The sequence below is a fragment of the Mustela nigripes genome, chromosome 15 (genome assembly GCF_022355385.1).
Source record: "Mustela nigripes isolate SB6536 chromosome 15, MUSNIG.SB6536, whole genome shotgun sequence".
Taxonomy (NCBI): domain Eukaryota; kingdom Metazoa; phylum Chordata; class Mammalia; order Carnivora; family Mustelidae; genus Mustela; species Mustela nigripes.
The window spans coordinates 7,928,536-7,955,038 of NC_081571.1; the positions used below are offsets into that span (position 1 = coordinate 7,928,536).

General features: G+C 40.4%; 1 protein-coding gene across 1 annotated transcript in view; it reads left to right on the forward strand.

The window, feature by feature from the left end:
- Positions 1 to 26,503, forward strand: part of LOC132002552 (phospholipid-transporting ATPase IB) — a 606,778-nt gene that overhangs the window by 53,943 nt on the left and 526,332 nt on the right. The window lies entirely within an intron of this gene.

Here is a 26,503-nt window from a genome sequence, read left to right on the forward strand (position 1 = left end):
CATTTGCCTTTCTTCCCACTATTGCCCAAGATCAATCTTTCTGTTTTAAATCTAGAAACTTCCCCCTCCCACCAAAAAATAAGAAAAAAAAAAAAAGTCTGTGGAGGACACAGAGTGCTTTCTCGCTGTGATCAATTGAGATGTGGTTTAATAGAGGGGGAGAAGCTGGGCAGACTCCTGGGACTGAAATCAGAGTTGATAGTGTTTTGTTATTGTACCCCCACCCTGTCTGAGCTTTACTATTGAAACTGAATATAAAATAAAATGGATCTCTTGTTCTTTTTAATCCTTTTCTATTAAATCTCCTATGTGTCTTAAATTTGGGGTGTGTGCGGAGGATGTAATTTGACTCTCTAAAGAAGTAGGTGTATAGGTATAATTCCTTTTACATTGTTGCCTTCTCGACCCTCAAGGGTCCTTCTTATTGGACATGTTAGCGAGAATTTAACTCTTCAGATTTTCTTGGAAAGCAAGTGTTCGATAAAATATGGGGCATTTGAGTTGGTACTGGCAACCACCAGTTCTCTGTATTGGAGTCCAGTTTTGTTTTGTTTTGTTTTTAAATTACATTGTGCATATAAGCAAAATCATATGGGATTTCTTTTTCTGTGACTTATTTACTTAGTATAATAACCTTCTAGGTCCCTCCATGTTGTCATGAATGGCAACATTTCCTTCTTTCTCATGGCTACATAATCCAGTGTGTGTGTGTGTTTGTGTGTTCTCTTCACTATCCACGCATCTATCAGTGGATACTTGGTCACTTCCATGTCATAGTTCTTGTAAATAATGCTGCAGTAAACACGGGGGTGGGGGGCATATGTCTTTTCAAATTGGTGCTTTCATTTTCTTTGGGTAAATGTCCAGAAGTGGAATTACTGGGTCATCTAGTATTTCTATAATTTCTTTATATTCCAGTAGAAGTAGGCAGTTAGAATCTAAAGAAAACATCAAGTGCATTCATTCTTTGGAAGGATTCCTCCAGTTCTGGTTGTCGCCGGCAAGGAAGGAAACCAGGCAGCTGAATGGATGAGCTCTTCTTTATGCTATAGCCATTTGTACTCTGTGGGTGTTTCCATTTTAAGTGTATTAATTATTCAAGAAATTGGTAAAGGTAACAGATTTCCAATGAAATGTGTGAAAAGCTGGGGTCATGTAGGAACTTGGTGCATTAGGGGGTTTACTTACTGCTCATGTGCTTCGGTGGGATGGCAGCTGAGGCAGGAGAAGTCACCTTGCCATGTGTGTTTCACGACAGATGTTCAGGTCCCCTATGTAGGCCAGGAGGGCCTGGGGAGGCGGGAGGTGCTATCACAGGCCTGGAGTGATATGTTGGGTGTTGGGACCGAAGGAGGTGGTCTGGGCAGGTGTCAGCAGGTGTGCGATGCTTTGGAATGAGAGGATGAGACCCTGGAGAGGATGGCTGTGGAGACTGTGGGGGAGGGCCTGGGCTTGTAGAGATGAAAACAGTGAGTGGCCTCTGAGGCAGGAAGTCAGTGATGGCTCTGACATTTGTGGTTGGAGAGCTTAGATAAACAGCACATTGAATGAGGAAAGTTTATTCAGTTTGGTTTTAAAGAGCTGGAGAAGTATGTGGGACCTCTGGGTGGAGATGTCTGGTAAGCAGCTGGAAATATGGGCTCATGTCTGTGGGAACGGTCTAGCACCCAGGCCGGCTTGGAAGAGGAGGCCATAACCTCGGGTAAGTGTGCAACAGGGGAGGGAGCTGCATGCAGTACTGGGGGGAACCTCACAGGTGGAGGGTCGGCAGGGAGTCACCTGTGTGGAAAGAAGTAAACAACAACTGTAAGGAAAACTGGGCACACAGATTCCTAGAACCCAAATGGGGATTATTGCAACATGGCGGGCGGGGGGGTGGGGAGTGCTTTCTAAGGCTGAACGCTGCAGAGGGGTTTGTGGGATAGAGCATGTGGGCAGCTGGATTTGGTAGGTAAGGGGTTGCTCTTGATCTTAGAAGAGTGATTCCAGAAGATGGTAGCAGGAGGCCATGAAGTGGGTTGAGGAATGGTGGTTAGAAATGAGGATTGTTTGAGATGTTCGAGAGATGAATAAGGTAGAAAGTTATGGTACAAAATTGAGCATGTTTTACAGGAATGGAATAGTTGGTATTGTGTCTCCTTGTATAAGTGTATACTCCTTCCTAAAATATATTTTATAAAGTAGGCATTCATCGTATGTGTAACACATATACAATACATATATATACATCTATAACGTATAAATTACACATGTGATGTACACATATATCTATAATCTGTCTCCTGACTATTTTGATTTAAAAAAAAATACTGTGAATGGACTGGAAAGCCTCAAACTTAATTTTATGTGCTTTCTTTTATTTATTTATTTATTTTTTACTTCAGTGCAGAGAAATCCCATGCAGTTATGTGAAATGGGAATTGATTCTACCCTCCCCCCGGCAATTCCCACAGCTCTAGAGAACCACCTGAGGTTATCTCAGATCCAGTTTTTCATATTAACTTGATTTCTTCTAATTAGGTAATTACCTTGCTTTAATATGAGGGACTTCTTAGTGAAATGTGAACTTGTAGCATTTTTTAAAAGTTTAATTCTTCACTCTTTATAACCTGCATACTGAAAAGTGCGTGATTGTTTTTTACTGGGCTATCAATCATATATCAAATTCACTCCTTTACAATTTACACTTCAGTGGATTTTTAATACCTTCCCAAAGCAGCTACCCCCACTATCTAGTAACAGGACATTTTTATCCCCTGCCCCTGAAGTACCTCCATACCCATCAGCAGTCACTCCCCATTTCTGTCTTTTCCGGAGCCCCTAGCAATCACGAACCGATTTTCTGTCTCTATGGTTTTGCCTATTGTGGAAATTTCCTATAAATGGAATCTTCCAATATGTGGTGTTTTGTGTCTGACTTCTTTTTCTTGGCATGAGGTCTTCAAAGTTCATCCATGTTGTACCATGAATTGGACTGTTATTTACTTATGGTCAAATAATATTCCATCATATGGATATACCACATTCTATTTACCCATGCCTGTGACTGATTTTTAAAGTCTTAAGTTTTAAAGCTTTGGGCTTGCTCTGTGCATGAAGGACCACATAGGAGCCTGCCCAGAAGCTGTGCTATCACTTGGCCCACAGCACTTGGCACTTGACATTCCTTTGCTGATTGATCCCGGAGGCCCTTGTGCATCTGCATGCTTAGCTGCTCCCAGCCTCAGGACAGCTTGGTGTTTTCTGCAGTGGATCCCGGGCTAAGGTGTTTCTGGGGCCCCTGGGATGGAGCAGAAACCCCATGCAAAATGTCGGTTGACTTTCATCATTGGGGATCTTTAGATTTCCACAAGCATGCAGTGAGCTCCCCTCCCTCTCCTGCCACTGGCATGAATAGTGACTAGTTCGGGAGCTTTGATGGTTCCTAGCAAAATCTTGGGTCTGCATTCGGTCACATGTATATGAGCTGATCTCGGAGGCATGATGGAGCCTCCTGGCCAGGGACACCCTAGCTAGGAGCCGGGCTCCTGCCAACAAAGGTCATGTCCCTGCAGTTCGCACAAGCAGTCTAGCCTGCTCATTTGCTTCCTGTATGCTTTTTCTGTGGATGACGTGACCGTGTTTACATTTCTCAAAAGGGAGCCCTCCCAGAAAAATCCCTTTAAGATTCATAACTAAGTGGGCTTCTAGGTATTTTTGTGTGGTATTTTGTGTTCTCAGGTGGGTAAATCTTCTTTCATGAAGCCTAACACTCTTGACGTTAAATTTTTTTCCCTAAATATACACATTTTCCTTCTCAGTAAATGACCCAGACAGTTTATGACCCAAGTCCTCTAGCGGTCATGTTAGGTAAAGAGGTACACGCAAACATTGGATTGTCTTGACTGTCCGTGGGGTGGGGAGTGTCAGCCTTAGTGAGGCTCCATGTGTACGCCTTCAGTTCAGGAGAAAGCTAAAGCAGTCTGGAGAATGACTTCTAACTGTTTTATCCTTTGGTTTTTAATCTGTGAGTTGTTGCAAGGTTTGAGTTCCTAAGCTTTGGCCCCAACACCTTTCTGTGATTTCATGGGAAAAACATCTTGTAATATGTTTATTCCTCGACTTGGGTGTATGTGGGTAGGGAGAGAAGGAAGGAGTGGTGTGGGCTTCCCCTGACAATCTCAGGTGTATCATGTGGTTCACATTGTTTCTAGCCTGTTCTTAAAGTGTTCCTTGACCAGTCAAGTGCACATGTTTGATTCTTGAGGTCTGGCTGCAGTGCTCAGTTGCACACAGAACGCTCATGCCTTAGAAATGGAAAATAAAATGTAAACTATTAATTTTTGGAAATACCATTTGGCCAGAATCTTATTTATTCTTCTCCTAATTTTATCTTAAATTGCAGGCTAAACTGATTTCGTGAAAAATTTTGCCTTCCAATTAGGATCAGAATTAGTTATTTGGATTCAGAACAATATTTTGACCATCTAGATCTCATTGCTAATAACTGCTTTGACTTTAATATAAAAACTCAGATGTTTACATATTTTACTTTTTTTCCTCCCAGGGATATGTTTATGCTAAGAAATCTGATGGCTTTTCAACAGATCAAAGCCCTATAAAATTAGTCCTCAAAGCGTTTCAAGCTCTGGTATTCTGGGAAATAGTGTAAATAAAATCAATACCACTCTTTTTAAAATAAAGCTTTTCCTGGTATTGCTAGGGATTTGTATTTAACATTTCTAACCGTTTCTTGATTGTAAAAACCTCATCATTCAACAGGATTAGAGAGCTATGTATTTTTTAGTTAGGATTACAAATGGATTTTGAAGACAATACATGAAGGAAGCTTCTACTTTATTTGAAGTCTAAAAGAATAGGTAGGGGAGAGGAGGTTGAAGGAGCATATACTCTGCTTTAGAGGGAAACTGAGGCAAATTTTAAACAGGTGGGTACTCAGGGATCTTCATAATTCCCAAAAGGATTCTTTGCCTTTGGGCAACCTCAAGTTTAGATAGGAAAAACTATATGTCGATAAGATAAGGCAGTCTTAATTTATTAATCCAATGTTAAGAAGACAGCTTTTAAAAAAATAAGAAAATGGTAAGGAAAACAAATAGAAATAAAATGGATTCCTATTTTAATCTTTTTCTGATTATTAATTGTTCTCATTTTAGAAAATGAGGATAAAAACAGGAATAAACTGAGCCTGGGTGACTCAGTCAGTGAAGCATCTGATTCCTGATCTCAGCTCAGGTCTTGATCTCAGGGTTGTGGTTCAAGCCCCATGTTGGGCTCCACACTGAGCTTGGAGCCTACTCAAAAAAAAAAAAAAAGCAAACAAGGAATAAAGAAAAAACAAGTCCTTTATATTCTTAAAGTCCAAAGAAGAGAACTAGTAATGTTTTGGTGTGTATCCTTTTAGGAAATATGAAGAGTCTTTTTTTTTAAAGATTTATTTATTTATTTGACAGAGATTACAAGTAGGCAGAGAGGCAGGCAGAGAGAGAGAGGAGGAAGCAGGCTCCCTGCTGAGCAGAGAGCCCGACGCGGGACTCGATCCCAGGACCCTGAGATCATGACCTGAGCCCAAGGCAGTGGCTTAACCCACTGAGCCACCCAGGCGCCCGGAAATATGAAGAGTCTTAATTCTCTTCCCCGTTTGTTATATTTATTATTTTTCAGAGTCACAATTTTAAAATCTTAGATTCGTCAGTATCTCTAAGGGACTCTGTGATACTTAGTGGATTTTTACCTGTGGGACAGTTAAACTCTGAGGACAGATGAGAAATAAAGAAGGTTCTGGGTAGGAGACTTGCAATCTAGCGAACTTCAGTACATCTTTAGGAAGGATGTCCATCTCTAAAAAATCATATTTTTTAAAAGAGCTTTTAAAGGTATTTCTAACTTTTTTGGATTTTTTTCTATAGAGGGATTTTTATCTTTTATAAATAGCCAAAGACCGTAAGAGATGAATTAGAAAATATAATCTCCCCATTTTGACCCAAGTTTGTTAGCAAACTCGGACTCATTTATGCTGGGCTTTTATTTCATTGTTGATGATTATATTTCATTAGCCCTTTTATGGAAGAATTATTTATCCCACATTTCAACGTGGTATGGCATGTCACAAGTGGAAATTGTACCCGTCAGTTGCGAGCTCTCCCAGCACAAGCTTCGTGCCAGGATGGGGCAGGGGCGATTCTGGGCACTGTTAGCAGATTGGGGGCTGCTGCAGGGTCTCCCTAATGCGAAAACAGCATTAAATCTTCCAAGGAGATGGGAGGTGCTTCAGGATGGAAAAAATTACACAATGGAACTTCACTCACCATCTTAATGACTTCTGTAAATGTTTTTCATGTGGGGCTGCAGAATCCGTCAGGCCGTTCTGTAGAAGAAAGTCTTCTTCGCTATCCATTTACGGATGACCTTGCCATTGCCTCTGCACATCCTTTGCTACTTGGTGGACTTTTAAAATGTCTTGTAATTCTAAAATACATACCGACATACATACAGTCACATGACTGATTTTTTCTCCCCACCTGCTCTTGGCTTTTAACTATCCTGCATAGGGTTTTAAGTGTACTGAGTTTTGGGTCTTACATACATTTTCTTCCACATAAATATCCAACAAAAGCCATCATGTTGAGAAATATTTGTTGTCTGGAGTTTCAGGATTAAAATCCAAGAGCCATTTTACGAGCAGAGGTTAAGCAGGAAGAAGTTCTGTGGGCTGTTTGTGTCACCCATTTGACCCCTTCTTGGGTGATGTGGTGGTGGTGCTTGCCTTGGTGTAGCTGAGTTCCGTGTGGAGATGTGAATGAGAGGGAGTGGCCAGCCTGCCCAGCAACAGAAGTCTCGGCTGTGGTTCTTCTCATGCCTTGCACACGGACTCAAAGATGAATCCTCAGATGTGACTTGCACTTAAAGCAAGCCAAGAAGCTTCTATTCATCAAGAAATTTTACTGCCATCTGGCAAGATAGACCAATGAGCATTCTTCAGTGTGTTCCCTTGCTAATTTGTTAGGTAAAAAGTTAAAATTTTTTTTCATTAAAAATTACTCTCACTTCTCTAACTTTCTGCTATCCATCCCCAAATTTCTTGTACTCAAGAGCGATGTTTCATGCCAGGACAGGACAGTTTCAGGGCACAATATAATTCTCTCAGATTATCTTGGGGATCAGCTTTGAGGTCTTAATACCTAGACATCTCCAAACGGTTACGGCTGCTTTTGTCTTCATGCACCCCGTGTGAGGGACGGAGCACCATGTCCCTGACCTGCGGCTGGAGGAGATGCTACGCCACAGGTAACACACTCTATCTACAATGCCATCCTCGTGCAGGTGCAGCCTACCCACCGCACGGCTGACAGAGGACAGCGAGAAGAGCAGCTGTGCTATGAGCAGATACTTAGCCTATAGCTAGCATTCCTTCAATTCTCTGCCTTGGAGATAAGGATTATTCGTCCTATAGCTTACAAAGAAGCAAAAACAGCCTCAGTGATTCAAGGAATGCTTTTTTCTTTTTGTAAATGTTAGCAAAATATATTTTAAAGATGTTCAGAGTCTTAAAATAGTTATTTGCAATAAAAATATTTAGGTGGAAACTTAAGATGAATTAGATGGTATATAGGAAGCCAGAAACCCAGAAGTGACACCTGAAAATGGTCTAATAATATTCTGACTTAGAATAGGTTGTTTACCTCCGTGGGCACCAAAAAGGAAAGCCGTGAGCTCAAAACCATAAGCTCCTGACTGAGAGTCATGATGTTCACTTTATTTGAAAATTACTTTTTCTTAATTTGGTGTTAGACCAGGAGTTTAAATATCATCTCGAATTGTCAGGTATTTAACATTGCTTTTGCAACTTTAGAACAATGATGTAATGGCTACTAAAATATACAAATTCAAAGAACACGAATTTGATTCTGACTTTCTAGACCACTTCTTGTAACTGGTGAAACTTGCAGCAGCTGAAAACTGTAGTAGGGAGAAGAATCTAAAGCATCGTTTGTCAAGATGTGTTGCTTTTGGTGGTTGACTGGTTTTGTCCCCACCTGACGATTGGAACAGCAGCGGTAGGGCCTGGGGTACAGAATGACATCTTGATGCCAAGTGTGTGTGATGAGGAAGTCTGTGCGGGCTGTGCTGTGAAGTATTCTGGGAGCTGTCTTGCGTCACTTGTCTGGTCTTCTCATGGCCCGTCTCCTCGTTCATGTTTTCATCCTGGCTACAGTATGGGACTCAGGTTTTTGCAGCTTCGGCACAAATCATGATCCTCTCCTACTTACTTCAGTTTATTTTAATTAATTAATTAGTTAAAGATTTTGTTTATTTGAGAGCAGGAGTGTGCGCAGGCATGAGCAGGGGGGCAGGGGCAGAGACAGAGGGAGAAGCAGGCCCCCCGCTGAGCAGGGAGCCCAATGTGGGGCTCTGTTCCTGGACCCTGGGATCATGACCTGAGCCGAAGGCAGAGGCTTATCCATCTGAGCCACCCAGACTTTCCTCCTCCTTACTTTATATGAGTAGTGTTGAATGATGGGGAATTACCAAAGTCGACAAATACTCACACTAAAAAACGTCCTTATGTGTAATTTTTTCAATGATTAGACTAGTTTTATTTTTTCAGTTTTATTTTACCCTTATAACTCTGAGGTAGCTATTTTTCTTGTACCATTATGTGTAACAAATGAAGCCTACTGAATAGAAATTAAGAACTTCAAGCTATAAAGACCATGATTAATCTTAAATGCAGATGAAAATTTATTTTAACATTTAAAGTCTCATAGGCTGAAATGCTGTCATTTCCTTGAGATCTGTTGAAGGGCAAATGGAATTTATTGGATTTTTTCCTTCCCTTGAGGCCTTTGCAGACCACTAAAGCTCACAAAAGCAAGAGGGTTAGTAAATTTCAGGTAAGCTAACTTGGGACGATAGACCACTGCCATTTCCAGGAATCCGAGTGACACCAACGATGTGGAAATGCAGTTAAAAAAACACAAAGCCCTCTCATCCTTTAAGATGGTTACTATAACATACTAAAACAAAAAACCCCAGAAAATCACAAGTGTTGGCAAGGAGGTGGAGAATTGGAGCCCACGTGCGCTGTCGGTGGGATCGTAAAAGGGTGCTGCCGTGTGGAAAGCAGGCTGAGCTTCCTTGGCGCAGTTTTAAATGTGAAATTACCACATGATCCAGCAATTCTGCTTCCAGGTGTAGACCCCAAAGAATTAAGCGCATCTTGAAGAGACACTTGCACACACATTCATAATAGCCAAAATGTAGAAGCACCAACGTGTCCATCCGTGAATAAACGAATGTGTTATTTTCATGCAGGGGATGTTATTCAGCCTCAAAAAGGAAGGGGATTCTAACAGGCTGCATCCTGGGTGAGTCTTGGGACGTTGTAGTAAGTGAAAGAGGCGGTCACAAAAGGCAAGTACTGTAGGATTCTGTTTCTAGGAGGTGCTTGGAGTCCTCAAAGTCATAGAGACAGAAGGTGGTGGCCAGGGGCTGGGGGCCACTGGAACTGTGTTTAATGGGGACAAAGTTCCAATGTTGCAAGATGGCTGTTCAAAAATGTGAATGTCCTTTATGTTACTAACTGTACACTTACAAATGGTTAAGATACATGTTTTCCTGTAACTAGAAAACCGTACATGTAATTTATTGTATGTGCCTGTTCATCATGATTTGATTTAAGTCATTTAATGAGGCTGAGCAGCTGGCAGAGGGAGAGGAAGAAGCAGACTCCCTGCTGAGCAGGGAGCCCGAAGCCAGGCTCCATCCCAGGACTCTGGCTGGGATCATGACCTGAGCCACCCAGGTGCCCCTATGATTTGATTTAAACAGTAGTTTAATGAAGTCAGTGCCTAGATTGTAATCTGCTCCCCCGTTCCCTATCCTCATCCCCTTTTATATATTTTTTGGCGATCTTACCTTTTTATGAATACTATAACAACTTGTTTTCTTCATTGTCCATTTTCCCTCTAGAGTATAAGCTCCACGGAGGCACAGACTTGTGTTTCTTTTACTCTTTGCTGTAGCTCTTAGCCAGGAAGGGTGCCTGGCACATACTAGGTGATCAGTGAGTCTGTGAAGTGATAAAATGTTTTAAGTAAAATAAGTCACTTGGAGGACAAATGCATTTGAGATATTTTATCTTAATGTTTTCTGGAGATTTAACATAAAGCTTACAAATCTGGAGTATATGACTCTGTGAATATTTATATATCTATATGCCTGTGGCCAATACTCAAATAAAAATGTAGACAGTTTCCACCTTAGAAGATCCCTTGTGCCCCCTTCCAGGGAGTCCCCTCCCTGCCAGATGCAATCACTGTTTTAATTTCTATCACCCACAGATTTATTTGCCTTTGAACTTCAGTTAAATTGAATTTTATAGGATATACTCTTTTGTCTGGCTTCCTTCAGCCAGCATGTCAGTGATATTTAGCCTTGTGAGTGATGTACCATATGATAGATCAATATTTTCTTATCCACTCCCTTGCTGATGGACATCTGAGGGCTTTTTGCTTTTGTTTTTTTGTTTTTTGTTTTTGCTTCTGTGAATAGAATTCTTGTATGTATTTTCTGTGGACATAACTTGTATTTTGGCTAAAATACACAGGAGTAACTCATAGGATAGATGTATACTTTAGAAACTGTCAAACGGTTTTCTAGAGTGGTGGAAGTGATTTATATTCTCACAGCAATTGATCCCCATTCCAATGACCATGACGAGTGCCTCTCTCTTTTTAAAGATTTTATTTATTTATTTATTTGAGAGCGAGAGAGAGCACAAGCGATCATGAGGGGCAGAAGGAGAGGGAGAGAGGATCTCCAGCAGTCTCCACACCAAGCCTGACATTGGGCTGGATCTCACAACCCATGAGACCACGACCTGAGCTGAAGTCAACAGTCAGACGCTTAATCGACTGAGCTCCCAGGTGCCCCTGCTGCTCTTGAGGGTGACTAGTGCCTCTTCTGTGGTTTTATTTTATTTTTTTTAAAGATTTTTTTTTATTTATTTGACAGACAGAGATCACAAGTAGGCAGAGAGGCAGGCAGAGAGAGAGAGGGAAGCAGGCTCCCCGCTGAGCAGAGAGCCCGATGCGGGGCTCAATCCCAGGATTCTGGGATCATGACCCGAGTCTAAGGCAGAGGCTTTAACCCACTGAGCCACCCAGGCGCCCCTCCTCTGTGGTTTTAATTTGAGTTCTTCTAATGAGTGAGGTTGAGCATGGGCTCATGTGCTTATTGGCCATTTGAGGATTCTCTGTGAAATACCTGTTCGAGTCTTTGCCTCATCTTGTCTTTACATCTTGCTGTTTTGTGTGCATTCCTTATCTGGGGCATAAGTCTCTTGTCAGATACACATATTGCAAATAGCCTTGTCCAGTCTCTGCCTTCCCTCTTCCATTTCCTAATATCTTTTAAGGAATCAAAGTTCTTAATTTTGAAGAAATCAAATTGTTCAGGGTTATTTCAAAGATTATTGTTTGTGTTCTGTTTAAAAAAATGTTGCCTATCTGGAATGATTTTAAAGCCATTAATGCAGTTAGCACAATAAAATGAGCTCAAATTAGATTCTCATTTGAAAGGGACAAAGAATTAATTTAACACAAGTACAGAATCCAAACATCTTTCTTAAGGATAAGACCAAGACACAAGGCCTCGTTTTATACATATTTCTCACACACAGACTTTTAAAAAATTTGTTTTAGTAGATTTTTAATAATAATAAATGTTCAATAATAAATAAATAAATGTTTAATAAATAAATTTAAATAATTTTAAAACAATTTTGAGGTTTAAATTAAATTTAAATTTAAATTTTTAAAAATTAAAATCAAAATTTTTTAAAAATGTAAAAGATTTTAAATTTAAATTAAATTTTAAATTTGTTTTGCCTAATGTTAAGAGAATATGATCTATTGGCTACAATAAGGGGGACAGTGATTTGGGAGTGAGTAGATGTTGAACCTGGGAACCTTTGTCTTCTCTCTCCTTCACAAATTTTGGGCATAAATCTCCTGTTTGCTCTTCCCTTTCCTTCATTAACTTTCTTATAAGCTTTTATCATTTTGTCTTTCTAATGTGCTAACCCAGCAGCTGAAGGAGGCAGGGGCTGTGGTCTTCATGCCCGAGCCCATCAGGGAGTAAGGCACCTGCTGTGCCCAGTTAATGACCTGTAAAATGTGAGGTTGCTGTAGGCCAGAGTTCCATTGACATTGTTCCCAAGCTTTCCTAGTGTCGGGCTTTTCTTAAAATGTGGTCAGGCAGGGAAGCCACCTTGCAGCCACAGCATTGCTCATTCTAGAGGCTGTATTTCTGCTTGGGGTGTGTTTTCAAGTGAATTTCCTGGTATAATGTCTTTTTGACGGGGTGACTGGGGAAAGTTTTCTATTTTGCTAGATTATATTTGCTTTTGTCTTTCTTGTGTTCAGGTATAAGCAAAGATTTTTGTTCTCAGAAACAAGTGCCCATTTTCTTCTTGCCATTGCTTTGTAGGCATTTTTTCTGTCATACATCCACATCCTTGGATATATGTTACAAATGTTTTGTTGGTCTTTGTTATGGTTTACTTTCTATTTCATTTATTTCCCCCCTCTTCTCTATTTCTCTACTTTGTGTTTAATTTTCTCTTAGCTTCTGAGAATAAAAGCTTAGCTCATTTTTTTGGACTTGTCTTCTTTTTTAATATCAGCGTTTGAAGCAACAAGCTCCCTCGTCTGTCTCCTTTGTGCTTTCTTCCCTTTGAATCCCTTTCACCCATTCAGATACCTTGACATCATTCTCTCCCCTGTGCTTGATGGTCTTCCTGTTGATTGCTTATTACCCAAACCAGTGTCCTTCATGGCCTTGCTTTCCTCTCTCAGGTGGTCACTCTAGTGAGTCCAGTGACTTAGTGATTTTCCAAAATTCTCTGCTTCTTTCAGATCTACCACAGCCTTCTTTGGGGCCACTGTCCCTTACACGGTTGGTCAACATGGTGATTTAACCTGCCTCTCGGGTCCTTCCCCGGCTTCCCTCTTCTCCCCCTCTGACCCAAGCAGGGTGACATTGCTCAGTGCTTACATGTCTGATCACACCTTTTCTCCCCCTCTTCAATGATTACCTCTCAGTCGGCTTACAACATCTCAATGACCTCACATAGCTTTCAAGGCCCCCCAGATTTGGGTTTCTTCTTATTGCTCTCTCTTCCTTCAATTCATGATGCATGCCTTGTGTTTTAGCCACATGGGTCATCTTGCAGCCTCCAGAACATAATGTTGCATATTTGTTATTCCCTTGGAGGAATTATATATATGACTTTTATCCAGAATGCCTTGTTGCATCCTCTCTGTTCATTATTTGTCTTTAAATATGGGCCTAGCATTTACCCCCTTTGAGAACCCTTGTATTACCCTCCTTTGACTTGGTTAGGAGGTCACCTGACATACTTCCGCCGACCCTGGTATCTGAGATCCTTGTAGCACTTGATATTCTCTTTGGAAATTACTTGTATACAGCGTTCCTTTACCCCTGACTTGGGGGACCCATGAAGGGCAGGGTCTGTCTCCTTCCTCTTTGTCCTGAGTGCACCACATTGTTCTGAGCACAGGTGGTCACGAGTTATATTGATGGAATTGAGGTATTTGACTTTAGTCAAATATTTACAAAGTTTCTTTTACCTAAAATATACATCTTCACATATTGGTATAAACTCTCACTGTGCTCCTTAAATAGAGACTGTATAAGAGAAAGACAACTTAAATTCTCAATGGGCCATGAAAAGTTTGTAGAGGAAGACTCTTTGGTCCCAGTGAGGCTATCTCATGCAGCGATTGGCTGGAGGCAGAGTGTGGGGGGGGAAGCATTTGGGCAGAGCAGCAGCAAAAGCATGCATGTGGCTTGTAGATCAGTGGACGGCCAAATGAACTTGATGGGACAAGACTGTGGGATGCCTGGAGATGTCCACTCACTGAGAAACCACCTGTGGGTTCTCAAGTAGGCAGTGATGAGGCACTTAGATCATGACTTCTTCCTCAGCTCTAACAGCTATTGTGAACTTCAACAAGTGAACCAGCTTAGAAGATTCCTGTATAGAAAATGAAGTTAATGCCTGCCTCCTGGAGTCACTACAGGTGAGAGGACATGAATATAAAACACAGTATGGGCTCCAGATGCCCGGGCTGGTGTTACCAACACTTTGGTTTCACTCCTGTTCTTGCTGGACTGCCTCGTCTGCCTGTTTCCTCCCTTCTCCAAACGTCCACGGCGGCCTCATCTTCTCCTGAGCATGCACAGAGGGCCAAGCTGTACGATTGAAGGTATTCTTGGTGCTTGCAATGCAGCATGGAATGTATTTTATATGTCTCACTTATCTTTCTCCTAAATAATCCCAAGAAAAGTGAGGGAGGTAGTCATTGTAAATATTTTCATGTGTCCACTGCTCAGGCTGCTGCCCTGCCTCCTGGCCCCTAAGCAGAGCCTTACTTTTATTTAGTTCAAAATATTTCCTGATTTTTCTTTTAATTTCTTCTTTTACTTACAGTTCAGGAGGGTGTTTCATTTTCAGACATTTAGGTAGTTTTCAAAGAGCTCTCCGTTATTTCTAATTGTGCTCAGAATGGATTTTATATAATTTCAAATGCTCTTTTTCATGTGTTGAGACTTGTATAGGCCATAGTCCATCTTGCTGAGTGGCCCGTGTTTCTCATTTGTCAGGTAGAGTGTTCTCATAGTGTTGTCAGTTGATGGATAGTGTTGTTCGCACCTTGTATTTCATTGTTTATTTTCTTTCTTTCTCGTATCAATTACTGAGAAGTATTGTAGTCTCCAAAGTAGTTGTGGCTTCATCTATTTCTCCTTGCAGATCTACTGGTTTTGCTTCATAGATCTGTTATTAGATGCATGAATGTTTAGGATTAAGTCCTCTTGGTGAGTTGCCATTTTTATCATTATCAATTGTGCTTTTCTACCCTGGTAATACTCTTGTTCTAAAAAAATCTGTTTTGTCTGATGCCGTGATGCTGTAGCTTTCCTTTGATGGTCTGCATGGTAACTTTTTCCATTTCCCATTTAACCTATCTGTGTTTTATATTTAAGGTGGATTTCTTGCAGATTGCCTATAGTTGGATCTTTTTTATTCTATCTGACAACTGAATAAATTGGAGTATGTGGACAATTTATAATTAATGTAGGTGTCATTGTGATTAGATTTAAGTCTCTCATCTTGCTGCTTGCTTTCTACTTGTCCAGTCTCTTCATTGCCCTTTCCTTTCCTATTGCTTTTTAAAAAAGTATTAAGTGTGCATTTTAGGTATTCTATTCTATCTCCACTCTAGGCTTATTAACTAGCTCTTTGTTTTATATTTTTAGTGGTTGCTCCAGGATTTCCTATGTGCATCTTTTCACTTGTTGCTTTCTATCAGAAGTGTTTTACGTCTAATATGAGAGCCTTATTATAGTACGTTCTTATTCACTCCCCCCCTTTTTAAAAAAGATTTTATTTATTCGTTTATTTGACAGAGGGAGAGCACAAGTGGACAGAGAGGCAGGCAGTCAGAGAAGGAGAAGCAGGCTCCCTGCTGAGCAGAGAGCCTCGATTTGGGGCTTGATCCCAGGACCCTGAGATCTTGACCTGAGCTGAAGGCAGAGGCTTAATCGACTGAGCCACCCAGGCGCCCCTATTCACTCCCCTTTTATCTGTTGCACTATCCATTTGAGTTCTAAGTATAATTCCCATAATACACTATTATACCATCAAACGATTTTTAGGAATTTATAAAGGAAATATTTCACTTACCTATATAGTTCCAACATTAGGCCTTCCTTCTTTTGTATGGGATCAGTTTCTTTCTGATAGTCTTCTTTAGCCTACAACACTTCCTTTAACTTGTAGTATCTAAGTTCTGTCAGCTTTTGCTTGTATAAAAAAAATCTTTACTTCACCTTCATTATTGAAAGATATTATTGATTTATAAGGAATTCAAAATTAACATTTAAAAAAATCTCAAAGACGTTCTGTTTTCTTTAGACTTTTATAGTTTCCAATGAGAAGCCTGGGGAAGTTCTTATGTTTGTTCTTCAATATGTACTATGTCTTTCCCAGCTAAAGATATTTTTCTTTTTTCCTGGTTTTGTCATTTGGATGTGATATGCCTTGATGTGTTTTTATTTATCCTGCTTGGAGTTCATAGAGCTTCTGGACCTTTTCGGTTCATAGTTTTCAGTAAATCTGAAATATTTTTCCAAATTATGTCTTCAACTATTTTTGTCTTTTCTCTCCTTGCCGCCCCCACCTCGCCCCTTTTTGTGCCTGGGACTCTAACTCTATATACCGTAGACCCCTGACACTGCCTCACAGGTCACCAGGGCTCTGTTGATACGTTTTTCTCAGTGCTTCAGCTGGGATAGGTCTGCGGCTCTCTCCTCGAATTCATGAATTCTTTCCTTGGTAGTGCCTGCTTGGATTTTAACTCCACCCAGCATCATTTTCATCTCAGATATTATAGTTCTCATCTCTAGAAGTTCCATTTGTTATATCATCTCTTATTATATCCTTTTTCCCCCCTCTAAATCCTTGAACAATTGCATCTACTCATACGAGTTATTTCATCATCTTTGTATGGTAATTTCACATTGTTCTCACTTATGGGCCTGTTTCCATTATGGAATTATCTGCTGCTTCTGGAGCATTTGTTTCATACAGGTTTTCTGTTGTTTTTTTTTGTTTTGTTTTGTTTTGTTTTTTTTTTTGCATGACTAGTAGTTTTTTATTGAATACCATACATTATGAACTGAGTGCTAGATTTTAATTCCCATTAGGAATTTTGAACTTTGTTTTGCTCAGTTATTTGTAGATTAATCTGATTGTATTTAGGCTGGTTTTCAAGCTATTACAGTAGGTCTAGAGTGGCTTTTCTTATAGGTCTATGCTAGTCTCACAGCTCAGACATGATTCCCAGTGTAGTCGATGAAGCCTCTCTACTGTGGTTCATGGCACCTCTAACAATTTCATGGCTTTGTGTGAACTCTGGAAATGGTTCCTCTGAAAGTTCCTTGGTAATTATTCTTCCCTGGCCTTGAGGAGTTTTGCCATATGCATGTACAGATTGGAATTTAGCCAAAGGTTCAAGGTGAACTTTATGCAAATTTCTGGAGCTTCTGTTCTGCATCGCTCTCCCCTTCTCCATTCTCTGTCCTGTAAATTCTCAGCATTTTGGCCTCCTCACACTGAGATCTTTGTCACCTCAATTTGGCGAGGAGGCTTTTGTGAGGTTTTTGTTTGGGTTCTCTTCACTTTTTGTCCAGAAGTTATTTTCAGATAGAAAGGTATGATCATAGGGGTCCCTTTGTTTGTTTCTCTTCTCTCAAGGATTACTTAGACCATCTGTTGCTCAATATCAGAAAATAGTTGTTTCCTATATTTTCTCTAGTTTTCTAATCATTTAGTGGAAAGGTCCTAGTCTGGATCTCCTTATACCCCTCATGGTCAGAAACAGAAATTCCAGTTGGGTATTTTAAACTATCAATTTGTGAGATAAGATCTCATTTAATTTTTATTTGGTTGTTGATGTGTGCATTTTGTCTTCTAAATGAACTTAGACTTCCTGGGCTTACCATGGTATAGTTGGTGGGAGCCAGTTGCTTGGAAATCCTCTCACTTGGGTTGTTCTTACAGTGGTAGGAAGTTACACCCAACAAAACACACAGACATCATGCTGGGTTCAATTTTAAAAATCTCAATGTAGAGTTTAAAAAGGGAAGTACTATCCTCTTCTGTAAGGAAATACATCTTCATGAGTTTAAGATATCTATAATTTTTAGTTGGAGAATGTAGTGGAAGCTCACAGCCTTGCTCAAGTGATAGTCACACAAGTGACTGCTGTGATATGAGATGTGGAAAGTATGGGACAGCTGTACACTTACCTCTGGAGGCTTCCCTGTTGAGGGCAGAAAGAGAATGGTATATTCTATTCTTTGTGTACCACAGAATATCATCTTGATTTTCTTCTACTAAATTCTATTTAGGTGCTTTTCTTCCCTTATAATCTTATGACTGGTTTTTAATGTCAGCTTGGCTATGACATTTTTGTATAAATCAAATATCAATATAGTATACTTGAGGCATTAAAGGTGTTATTCATTAAATAATTAAAAAATAATTACTAATTATTAAAGATAAGGGGTGTTAAAGATTGATATGCTACTTAAGTTTGTATTAAGTATATAGTAATTCACTGACTATAAATGTATTTACAGACACAGATGTCTTTAAGGTACACTACTGTATAATTTTTTTTTAAGATTTTTAAAAATTTATTTGACAGACAGAGATCACAAGCAGGCAGAGAGGCAGGCAGAGAGAGAGGAGGAGGCAGACTCCCTGCAAAACAGAGAGCCTGATGCAGGGCGTGATCCCAGGACCCCGCGATCATGACCCGAGCCCAAGGCAGAGGCTTTAACCCACTGAGCCACCCAAACGCCCTATTACTGTATATTGTTTTAAACATTTTGTATTTTTAGGAAGATCTTAAATATTTCAAACAGCAAATATCTTCTTTAGCTTTATCAGAGACACTAAATTAAATATTTAAAGTTGTTTAAAAATGCAGTTTTGATAAATTAACTTGTGAAAAGTATTCATCAAAATGTAATAGGAAGGGGCACCTGGGTGGCTCAGTGGGTTGAGGCCTCTGCGTTCGGCTCGGGTCATGATCCCAGGGTCCTGGGATCGAGCCCCGTGCTGAGCTCTCTGCTCAGTGGGAAGCCTGCTTCCCTTCCTCTCTCTCTGCCTGCCCCTCTGCCTACTTCTGATCTCTGCCTGTCAAATAAATAAATAAAATCTTTTAAAAAATGTAATAGGAAAGTTTTGAGGTAAAAATAACTTTGGGCAAAGCATCAGGACCCCTAGGAACTGTCATACAGACTTTTCTTAATGATTCAAAATGGACTCCGGGTAGCTGTGCTTGTTACACTTGTGGGACCTGTGCAGTTCTTCCCTTCCTTGCTGTGAACAGTCACTTATGACAGATGTGTGGCTGACCGTAACAATCTTTTTTCCTCTAAATGTCTCTAATCTGAGGTAAAGGGACGTCTAGTTTGTTAATCTTACTAGAAACAAGGATAAACAAAATATGTGTTTACCTCTAAGGCAGAACTAAAGTTTTTGTATAGGAAAACTATTTTGATTTTAGTCAAAAACTCTTACATCAACCTGGGTTTCTCTACAGACAGGCAAAATTTTGGTCTCTAAATCACAGCTGGGGCTTAGTAGGCTAAGTTATAGCTAGGCAAAGTGCTTGTACCCAGCTTTAGGCAGTGATTTTGGGTATAGATCTATCTTCCCTTTTAAGTTTTCCCTAAGTTGACATTAAAAATACTTTTCCTCCTTTAGATACAAGTTATGAGTTTGAGAGGTGGGGAGGGCTGTGGGATATGTTGATAGTTAAGATAATAATGGCATTATAACTGCTAAGCTGGTGCTGTACAGTAGAAATCTAATAGGAGCATATTTGCACTTTACTAGTGTATTTCATTTAACTCCATATATCCCAAATGTTATTTTAGCACATAATCAATATAAAAAATGGAGACATTTTATGTCCATTTTTAATATAAAATAAAAAAATTGAAATATGCTGTGTATTTTCCACTTATAGCATATCTCAACTCTTCTTTTTTTTGTTGTTTTTGTTTTTTTTAAATTTTTTATTTTTTATAAACATATATTTTTATCCCCAGGGGTACAGGTCTGTGAATCACCAGGTTTACACACTTCACAGCACTCACCAAAGCACATACCCTCCCCAGTGTCTATAATCCCACCCCCTTCTCCCAAACCCCCTCCCCCCAGCAACCCTCAGTTTGTTTTGTGAGATTAAGAGTCACTTATGGTTTGTCTCCCTCCCAATCCCATCTTGTTTCATTTATTCTTCTCCTACCCACTTAAGCCCCCATGTTGCATCACCACTTCCTCATATCAGGGAGATCATATGATAGTTGTCTTTCTCTGCTTGACTTATTTCGCTAAGCATGATACGCTCTAGTTCCATCCATGTTGTCACAAATGGCAAGATTTCATTTCTTTTAATGGCTGCAATTAAATACTTTCCATTGTGTATATATACCACATCTTCTTGATCCATTCATCTGTTGATGGACATCTAGGTTCTTTCCATAGTTTGGCTATTGTGGACATTGCTGCTATAAACATTCGGGTGCACGTGCCCCTTTGGATCACTACGTTTGTATCTTTAGGGTAAATACCCAATAGTGCAATTGCTGGGTCATAGGGCAGTTCTATTTTCAACATTTTGAGGAACCTCCATGCTGTTTTCCAGAGTGGCTGCACCAGCTTGCATTCCCACCAACAATGTAGGAGGGTTCCCCTTTCTCCGCATCCTCGCCAGCATCTGTCATTTCCTGACTTGTTGATTTTAGCCATTCTGACTGGTGTGAGGTGATATCTCATTGTGGTTTTGATTTGTATTTCCCTGATGCCGAGTGATATGGAGCACTTTTTCATGTGTCTGTTGGCCATCTGGATGTCTCAACTCTTCTTTTTAAAAAAGATTTTATTTATTTATTTGACAGAGAGAGATGACAAGTAGCCAGAGAGGCAGGAAGAGAGACAGCGGGAAGCAGGCTTCCTGCTGAGCAAAGAGCCTGATGCAGGGCTCCATCCCAGGGTCCTAGAATCATGACCTGAGCTGAAGGCAGAAGCTTAACCTTCTGAGCCACCCAGGCACTCCAGCATATCTCAGCTCTGACTAGCAATATTTTAAGTACTCAGTAGTCACATGGGCTATGTTAGGTTCGTTATTAAACGGAACGAGATGAGACAAAGTGAAAGTTATTTAAAGCTTTATTTTATGCCAAGTATTAGAAATCAGACTGATTGGCCAGGGGAACGAGACTGAAACAAAGTTAAAGTTATGCAAATCTGTATTCTATGCTAAGCATTAGAAGTCAGACTGACCCAGCAGGGCCGTCTCTGAAGAGAGCGACCACCCCCAGTTTATAGGCTCAAGAATCAACTGACTGACTGGTCAGGGCCATCTCTGAAGAGAGCGACCCCTCCCAATCTTACAGGCTACCTTTTATTGGGTGAAACTGCAATCCATATCTTGGTATCTCAACCCACCGGGGTGTGTCTCTTGTTGATTGGCTAGTTCCATCTGGTCTGGTGACGTGTTATTCAAGATTATCCCATACTAGGAACTGTTACAAACAGTACTTTCTGGGAAGGCTTAGTCAGTTAACATATTCAGTGTGAGTAATAAGATTGTCGTCCTTCCCAAGATGGAGTCATTTAGGTTTGGGCAAGACCTTCTCACTGTTACAAACAGTACTTCATACTGATTAGATGTCTCTATCTGGCCCGACTCATCTTTGTATTCTGGGCTCTGTTATCAGGAACTAGCCGACTACATTTTACTGGTTTCCCGGACTTGTTTCTAAGTAAGTTTCTCTGGGGGGGAGAGTCAATTTAAGTTTACTGCACAAACAACAAAATGGCTGTTTACCCAAGATGGAGTTGCTCTGGCTAAATAGGTCCTTACAGGCTAGTGGCTAACTTACTGGTCAGAAGTGTTAGTCTCTGATTGTTATCTGATCAACATTGTTCTTATTGTTCAAAATTTATACATGTACACACAGATTGCAGTATAAGCAAAGTGTTCAGAAATAGCCATATTTAATACACTTCGGATAGCCATAATGAAATAATCTTTGGTCTTTTGGTTACTCATAATTATGTTTCTCAGTACTCTCATCGGGGTGTTTATACCTGCTGGAGTAATTAACAGAGGATCTCTACAATGCAGTGCCTCAATGATAAAAAAAACTTCAGGGCAACCTTAAACATAGTAAAGATTTCAACATGAGCTGTGAAAAGCACAGCAGGAAAAGAAGACTTTATTGTGTTAATGTGCAAGTGATTTTTTGGGACAAGGAAAATATGGGATTTAACTAGAACTCTAAGGTATAGGAGTAATATTGTTAGAAGGGAAGGGTGGGCATGAGGATTGCCCTTGGGATCTGAAACACAAAGTGGAGACTCTAAGTGGGCCACCTTAGAAGAATTCCTGGTTGAGATATAAACTAAATAAATATAGAGAAGTTCTTGGTAATAATGACTCTTTTTTTTTTTTTTTAAAGATTTTATTTATTCGACAGAGAGAGATCACAAGTAGGGAGAGAGGCAGGCAGAGAAAGAGGAGGAAGCAGGCTCCCCGCTGAGCAGAGAGCCCAATGCGGGGCTCGATCCCAGGACCCTGGGATCATGACCCGAGCCGAAAGCAAAGGCTTTAACCCACTGAGCCACCCAGGCGCCCCGGTAATAATGACTCTTGACAGAAAGGGAGTTACATGGGCTTTGAGGCATGATGGGGGCTGATATTCAGGTATTTAGCAAGTGCTCTCATGTGACATTTCTGTTTGATGACTATAGCCATATCAGTTAATAGACTCTTTAATTAAAAACCTTGTCCTTACAAAATTCTCTTTGGTACTTGTATCCAGCACCTCTTAGGAGAGCATACCAGTGTTTGGGGTTAGGAAGATGGAGAGATCTGTTCCTTGGTTTTGTCAAGTTGGAGGTGGATTTAGGACTTTGGATTAGACTTGAGTAACACCCGGAGAGGCTGTTGTAATGAGATCATTGTATTAACAATGTCAATGTCAGGTGTGTGGGCCTTCCATAGAGCTGAGTAGCTTTAAGACTGAGTTACTAGCCTAGGAGAGCAGCCACTTGGCAGATTTGTGCTTCGCATGGTAGTGGGGATGGTGAGAGCGCCCAGTCGGGCAAGCACATGATGTGGAGCGAGGCCCTTATGATGATGGGTTGTTGTATGTTTCAAGTAGTTACGTTTTATATCACCTTCAATGAATTCTTTTTTGGGGGATTGGTTTTAGTAATTTTTATCTTCCTATAAAGCAGGCTCGGTTGCTTATTAGATCATTAGCTTTTCACTTGTGAATATTTGCTTAATGCTTTTGCAAATCTCTGATTTCAAGTTGTTCTTAAGGTGGTCATAAAATTCAAACTGGGAAGTAAATAGGCCTCATTTTGAAAGGTTCTTAGGCCAACTAAGATGCTAATAAGCATTGTTCTAGCACATTTATTTTCAGATATTATGTTTTTAAAATCTCTGAGGGTAAGTTGTTTGTTCGACCTAGCTGGCCAAGTAGGTTGAAACATGTGCAGCCTTGCCTCAATGTGGCTGTTTTTTCAAAGCTTGTCTTCTTATTCAGCATACTTCTTTGTGTTGCCAGAACTTTTGGTTGCCCTGTATTTTTAGATTTGGATTACATTTGGACACGGGTATTCCTTTTATGGCCTTCATGGCTTTGACCGGTAATGAATGGGCTTCTGCCTGTTCCAGAAATGCAGGGGGTACCATGGTACCACACAGAACACCAGAACTCCTCCCCTGGCTGCCTTCTGTGATTTGAACACTCTCTCACTGTGTCATTGTTTTTACATAAAAAATTCTTCCATGTGCTCATGCCAATAATATTATATAGATTCTTGGATGAATTCTTACTATTACAGAACATCTTTTTTTTTCCTTAAGATTTTATTTATTTGTCAGAGAGAGAGAGAAAGAAAGAGCAGCAGGCAGAGGGAGAAGCAGGCTCCCTTCTGAGCAAGGACCCTGATGTGGGGCTCCATCCCAGGACCCTGGTATCATGACCTGAGCTGAAGGCATGTGCTTAACCAACTGAATTACCCAGGCATCCCATGGAACATCTTTATAAAAAAATATTTTATGGTGACTAACATACCCCCCCCCACACACAACAATATTGTCTAATTTCAAAGCCTGATCAATGAAACCAGACAGACCTAAATCTAAACTTTACATATTATCACCTATGAGTTAAGTGACTTTGCTTTAACCTCACAAGTCCTTAATTTTCTCATCTGTTAAAGGGTGTTGATAACCCTCACAGGGTGATTCTGAATTAAATGTGAGTTTGTATGGACAGCTTCTGGTAGTGGTAGGCAGGTCTTAGGAAATGGAAGTTTAATTATTAGCATACAGTCACTAATGACTGTATTCTGTGATTTTACAATAACCTCATTATTTTAATATAGAACATTGTAGTTTGCTTACTTTTTCAAGCCCAAGGTCTCGGTTTTAAGCATTGTAAAATTATTAGGCAAAGTAGGTATTATCTTCATCGCTCAGACAAAGAGGTCAAATCTCATAGATAAGCTTTAAATTATAGGTAATAATACATTGTGGGTTTGAGAAATGAGTAAATTGAGGCTCACAGCCTGGCCTACCAAAGGACAAAATGTGTATTTACGGTGATAGTGAAAAGAAGTGATGACATGGGTAATGTTGATATATGCCCGGTGATTAATGAACCTTAGCAACAGAGTTGGATAGATTATTTGCTAAAACTTATTAAAATAGATTGAATTCATGGAATCATTCAAAAGGCAAGTACCAAACACAGACACCAGGCACCAGAGGGAGAGCAGAGAACAAGAAAAGCTCAGCTCAACACAGCTTTCATTCTAGAAGGGTATACAGATGACTTGTGGATAAATGATATTTGTAAGAGTTACCACTGCTCTAGGGGCGCCTGGGTGGCTCAATGGTTTAAGGCCTCTGCCTTCAGCTCGGGTCATGATCCCAGGGTCCTGGGATTGAGCCCCAGATCGGGCTTTCTGCTCAGTGGGAAGACTGCTTCTCTTCCTCTATCTCTGCCTGTCTCTCTGCCTGCTTGTGATCTCTGTGAAATAAATAAATAAAAATCTTAAAAAAAAAAAAAAAGAGTTATCACTGCTCTAAAGAAAAGAAAGCCTGGATAACAAATGACCAAAGGGAAGAACAACTATGGATAGCACAGTTAAAGGAGAACTCTTTGAAGATGGGGCATTTGAGCAGAGACCCAAGAAATAAGAAACCAGAGAAGTGAAGGGAGTTCCAGCTCTGGATGACTCCGAGTATAGTAAGAGCTAAGGAGTTGAGGTGGGGATGAGCTGGACATGTATGAGGGACAGAAGAAAAGGCCAGTGTGTCTGGAATAGAGCCTTGTTAGACCCTAGTGGGGAGTTTGCTCTCTATTTAAAGCGTAGTGGAAAACTGATCCACTAGATCTGGCATTATGTTTAAAAATATGACTCTGCCCAACTTAGGGCTTGATCACATGACCCTGAGATCATGCCCTGAGCTGAAACCTAGAGTCAGATGCTCAACCAACTGAGCCACCCAGGTGTCCCTATCTTCCCCTTTTCTTACGAAGAGATTGGTCACTGGCTTAGGGTTCACCCCAATCCAGGATGATTTCATCTTGAACTTTCCCTTAACTACACTGGCAAAGATCTTTATTCCAAATAGGTCATGTTATGAGGTTCCAAGTGGACATGTTTTTTTGGGTGATACAATTCAACCCATTTTAAGCCCAGAAGTCCTAAAAAGGGTGATTGATTTTATTTTAGGTTCCACAGAAAGCCATCATGAGATTATACTTTTAAAAGGTCGCTTTGAGTATTGTATAGAGAGTGGATTGTAAGTGGACAAGTATGGAAATAAGAAAAACAATCAATAAGAATGAGTTTTATTGCAGTAGCCCAAGAGAGAGATGCTGGTCTTAACTAGGGTTGTAGCAATGGGGAGCCAGAGGAAATGGTAAGACATGTCGGTAGATAGGATATACAAGATTAAAAAAAAAAAGTGAGTAATGAAATATCCCTAAGTCTTTGGCCTGAGCAATGTTTTGGATGGTGAGGGAGACTCAAAAAGGGAGGTTAAGGAAATCAAGAATTCTCTTCTGGATTTTTTTACATGGCCCTTTGTTATATGCTGACTTTGTTCTCATCTCACACCACCCTTCTATGTTTGAATAGTTACAATAAAGCCTTCATTTAAACAGTCCTGACATCTTAAGTTGCGTCACCCACCTGTAGTTTAGGGCTTTGCCCGCCCCCGCCCCACCAACCACCACCACTTCCATTAGCCGAAGATTTTAATTAAGGCATTTTGAGTACAAATGCACACACACAAAAATATGACTGCATCCTGTGGGGAAGGTGGGAGAAAGATGGATTAGGAAGTTCCTGTGATATCCAAGTGAGGACTGGTGATGGGATGATCTGGGGTTGTAGCAGCCGACGGGGAGAGAGGTAGTTTGATTCGGGATCTGTTCCTGTTAGGAGCAGGGTAGAGCTGATGGTATTTCCTGACAGACTGGATGTGGGATGGAAAGATAAATCAAAATATTTGGGAAGTAATTGCAAGGGAGGATGCTGCACTATTTCTATTTCAGGTCAGTCCTTCCTGGAGAGATTCTGTGCCTTCCACAGTATAAAGACAATCCACTTACTCACTTTGAGTACCTGTTAAATGCCAGAGATTCTAGGGAAATGAGATAGACCTTGATTTCAAGGACCCAAAAACAGGACTTTCGGAAAGCTCAAGTTATTCTCTGAGAGGAGGAGAAAATTAAAGTCGACAGAAGAGAAAGTTCTGACAGAAAGTATACAGGGGGAGGTACAAATAGGAAGCATGGTGAG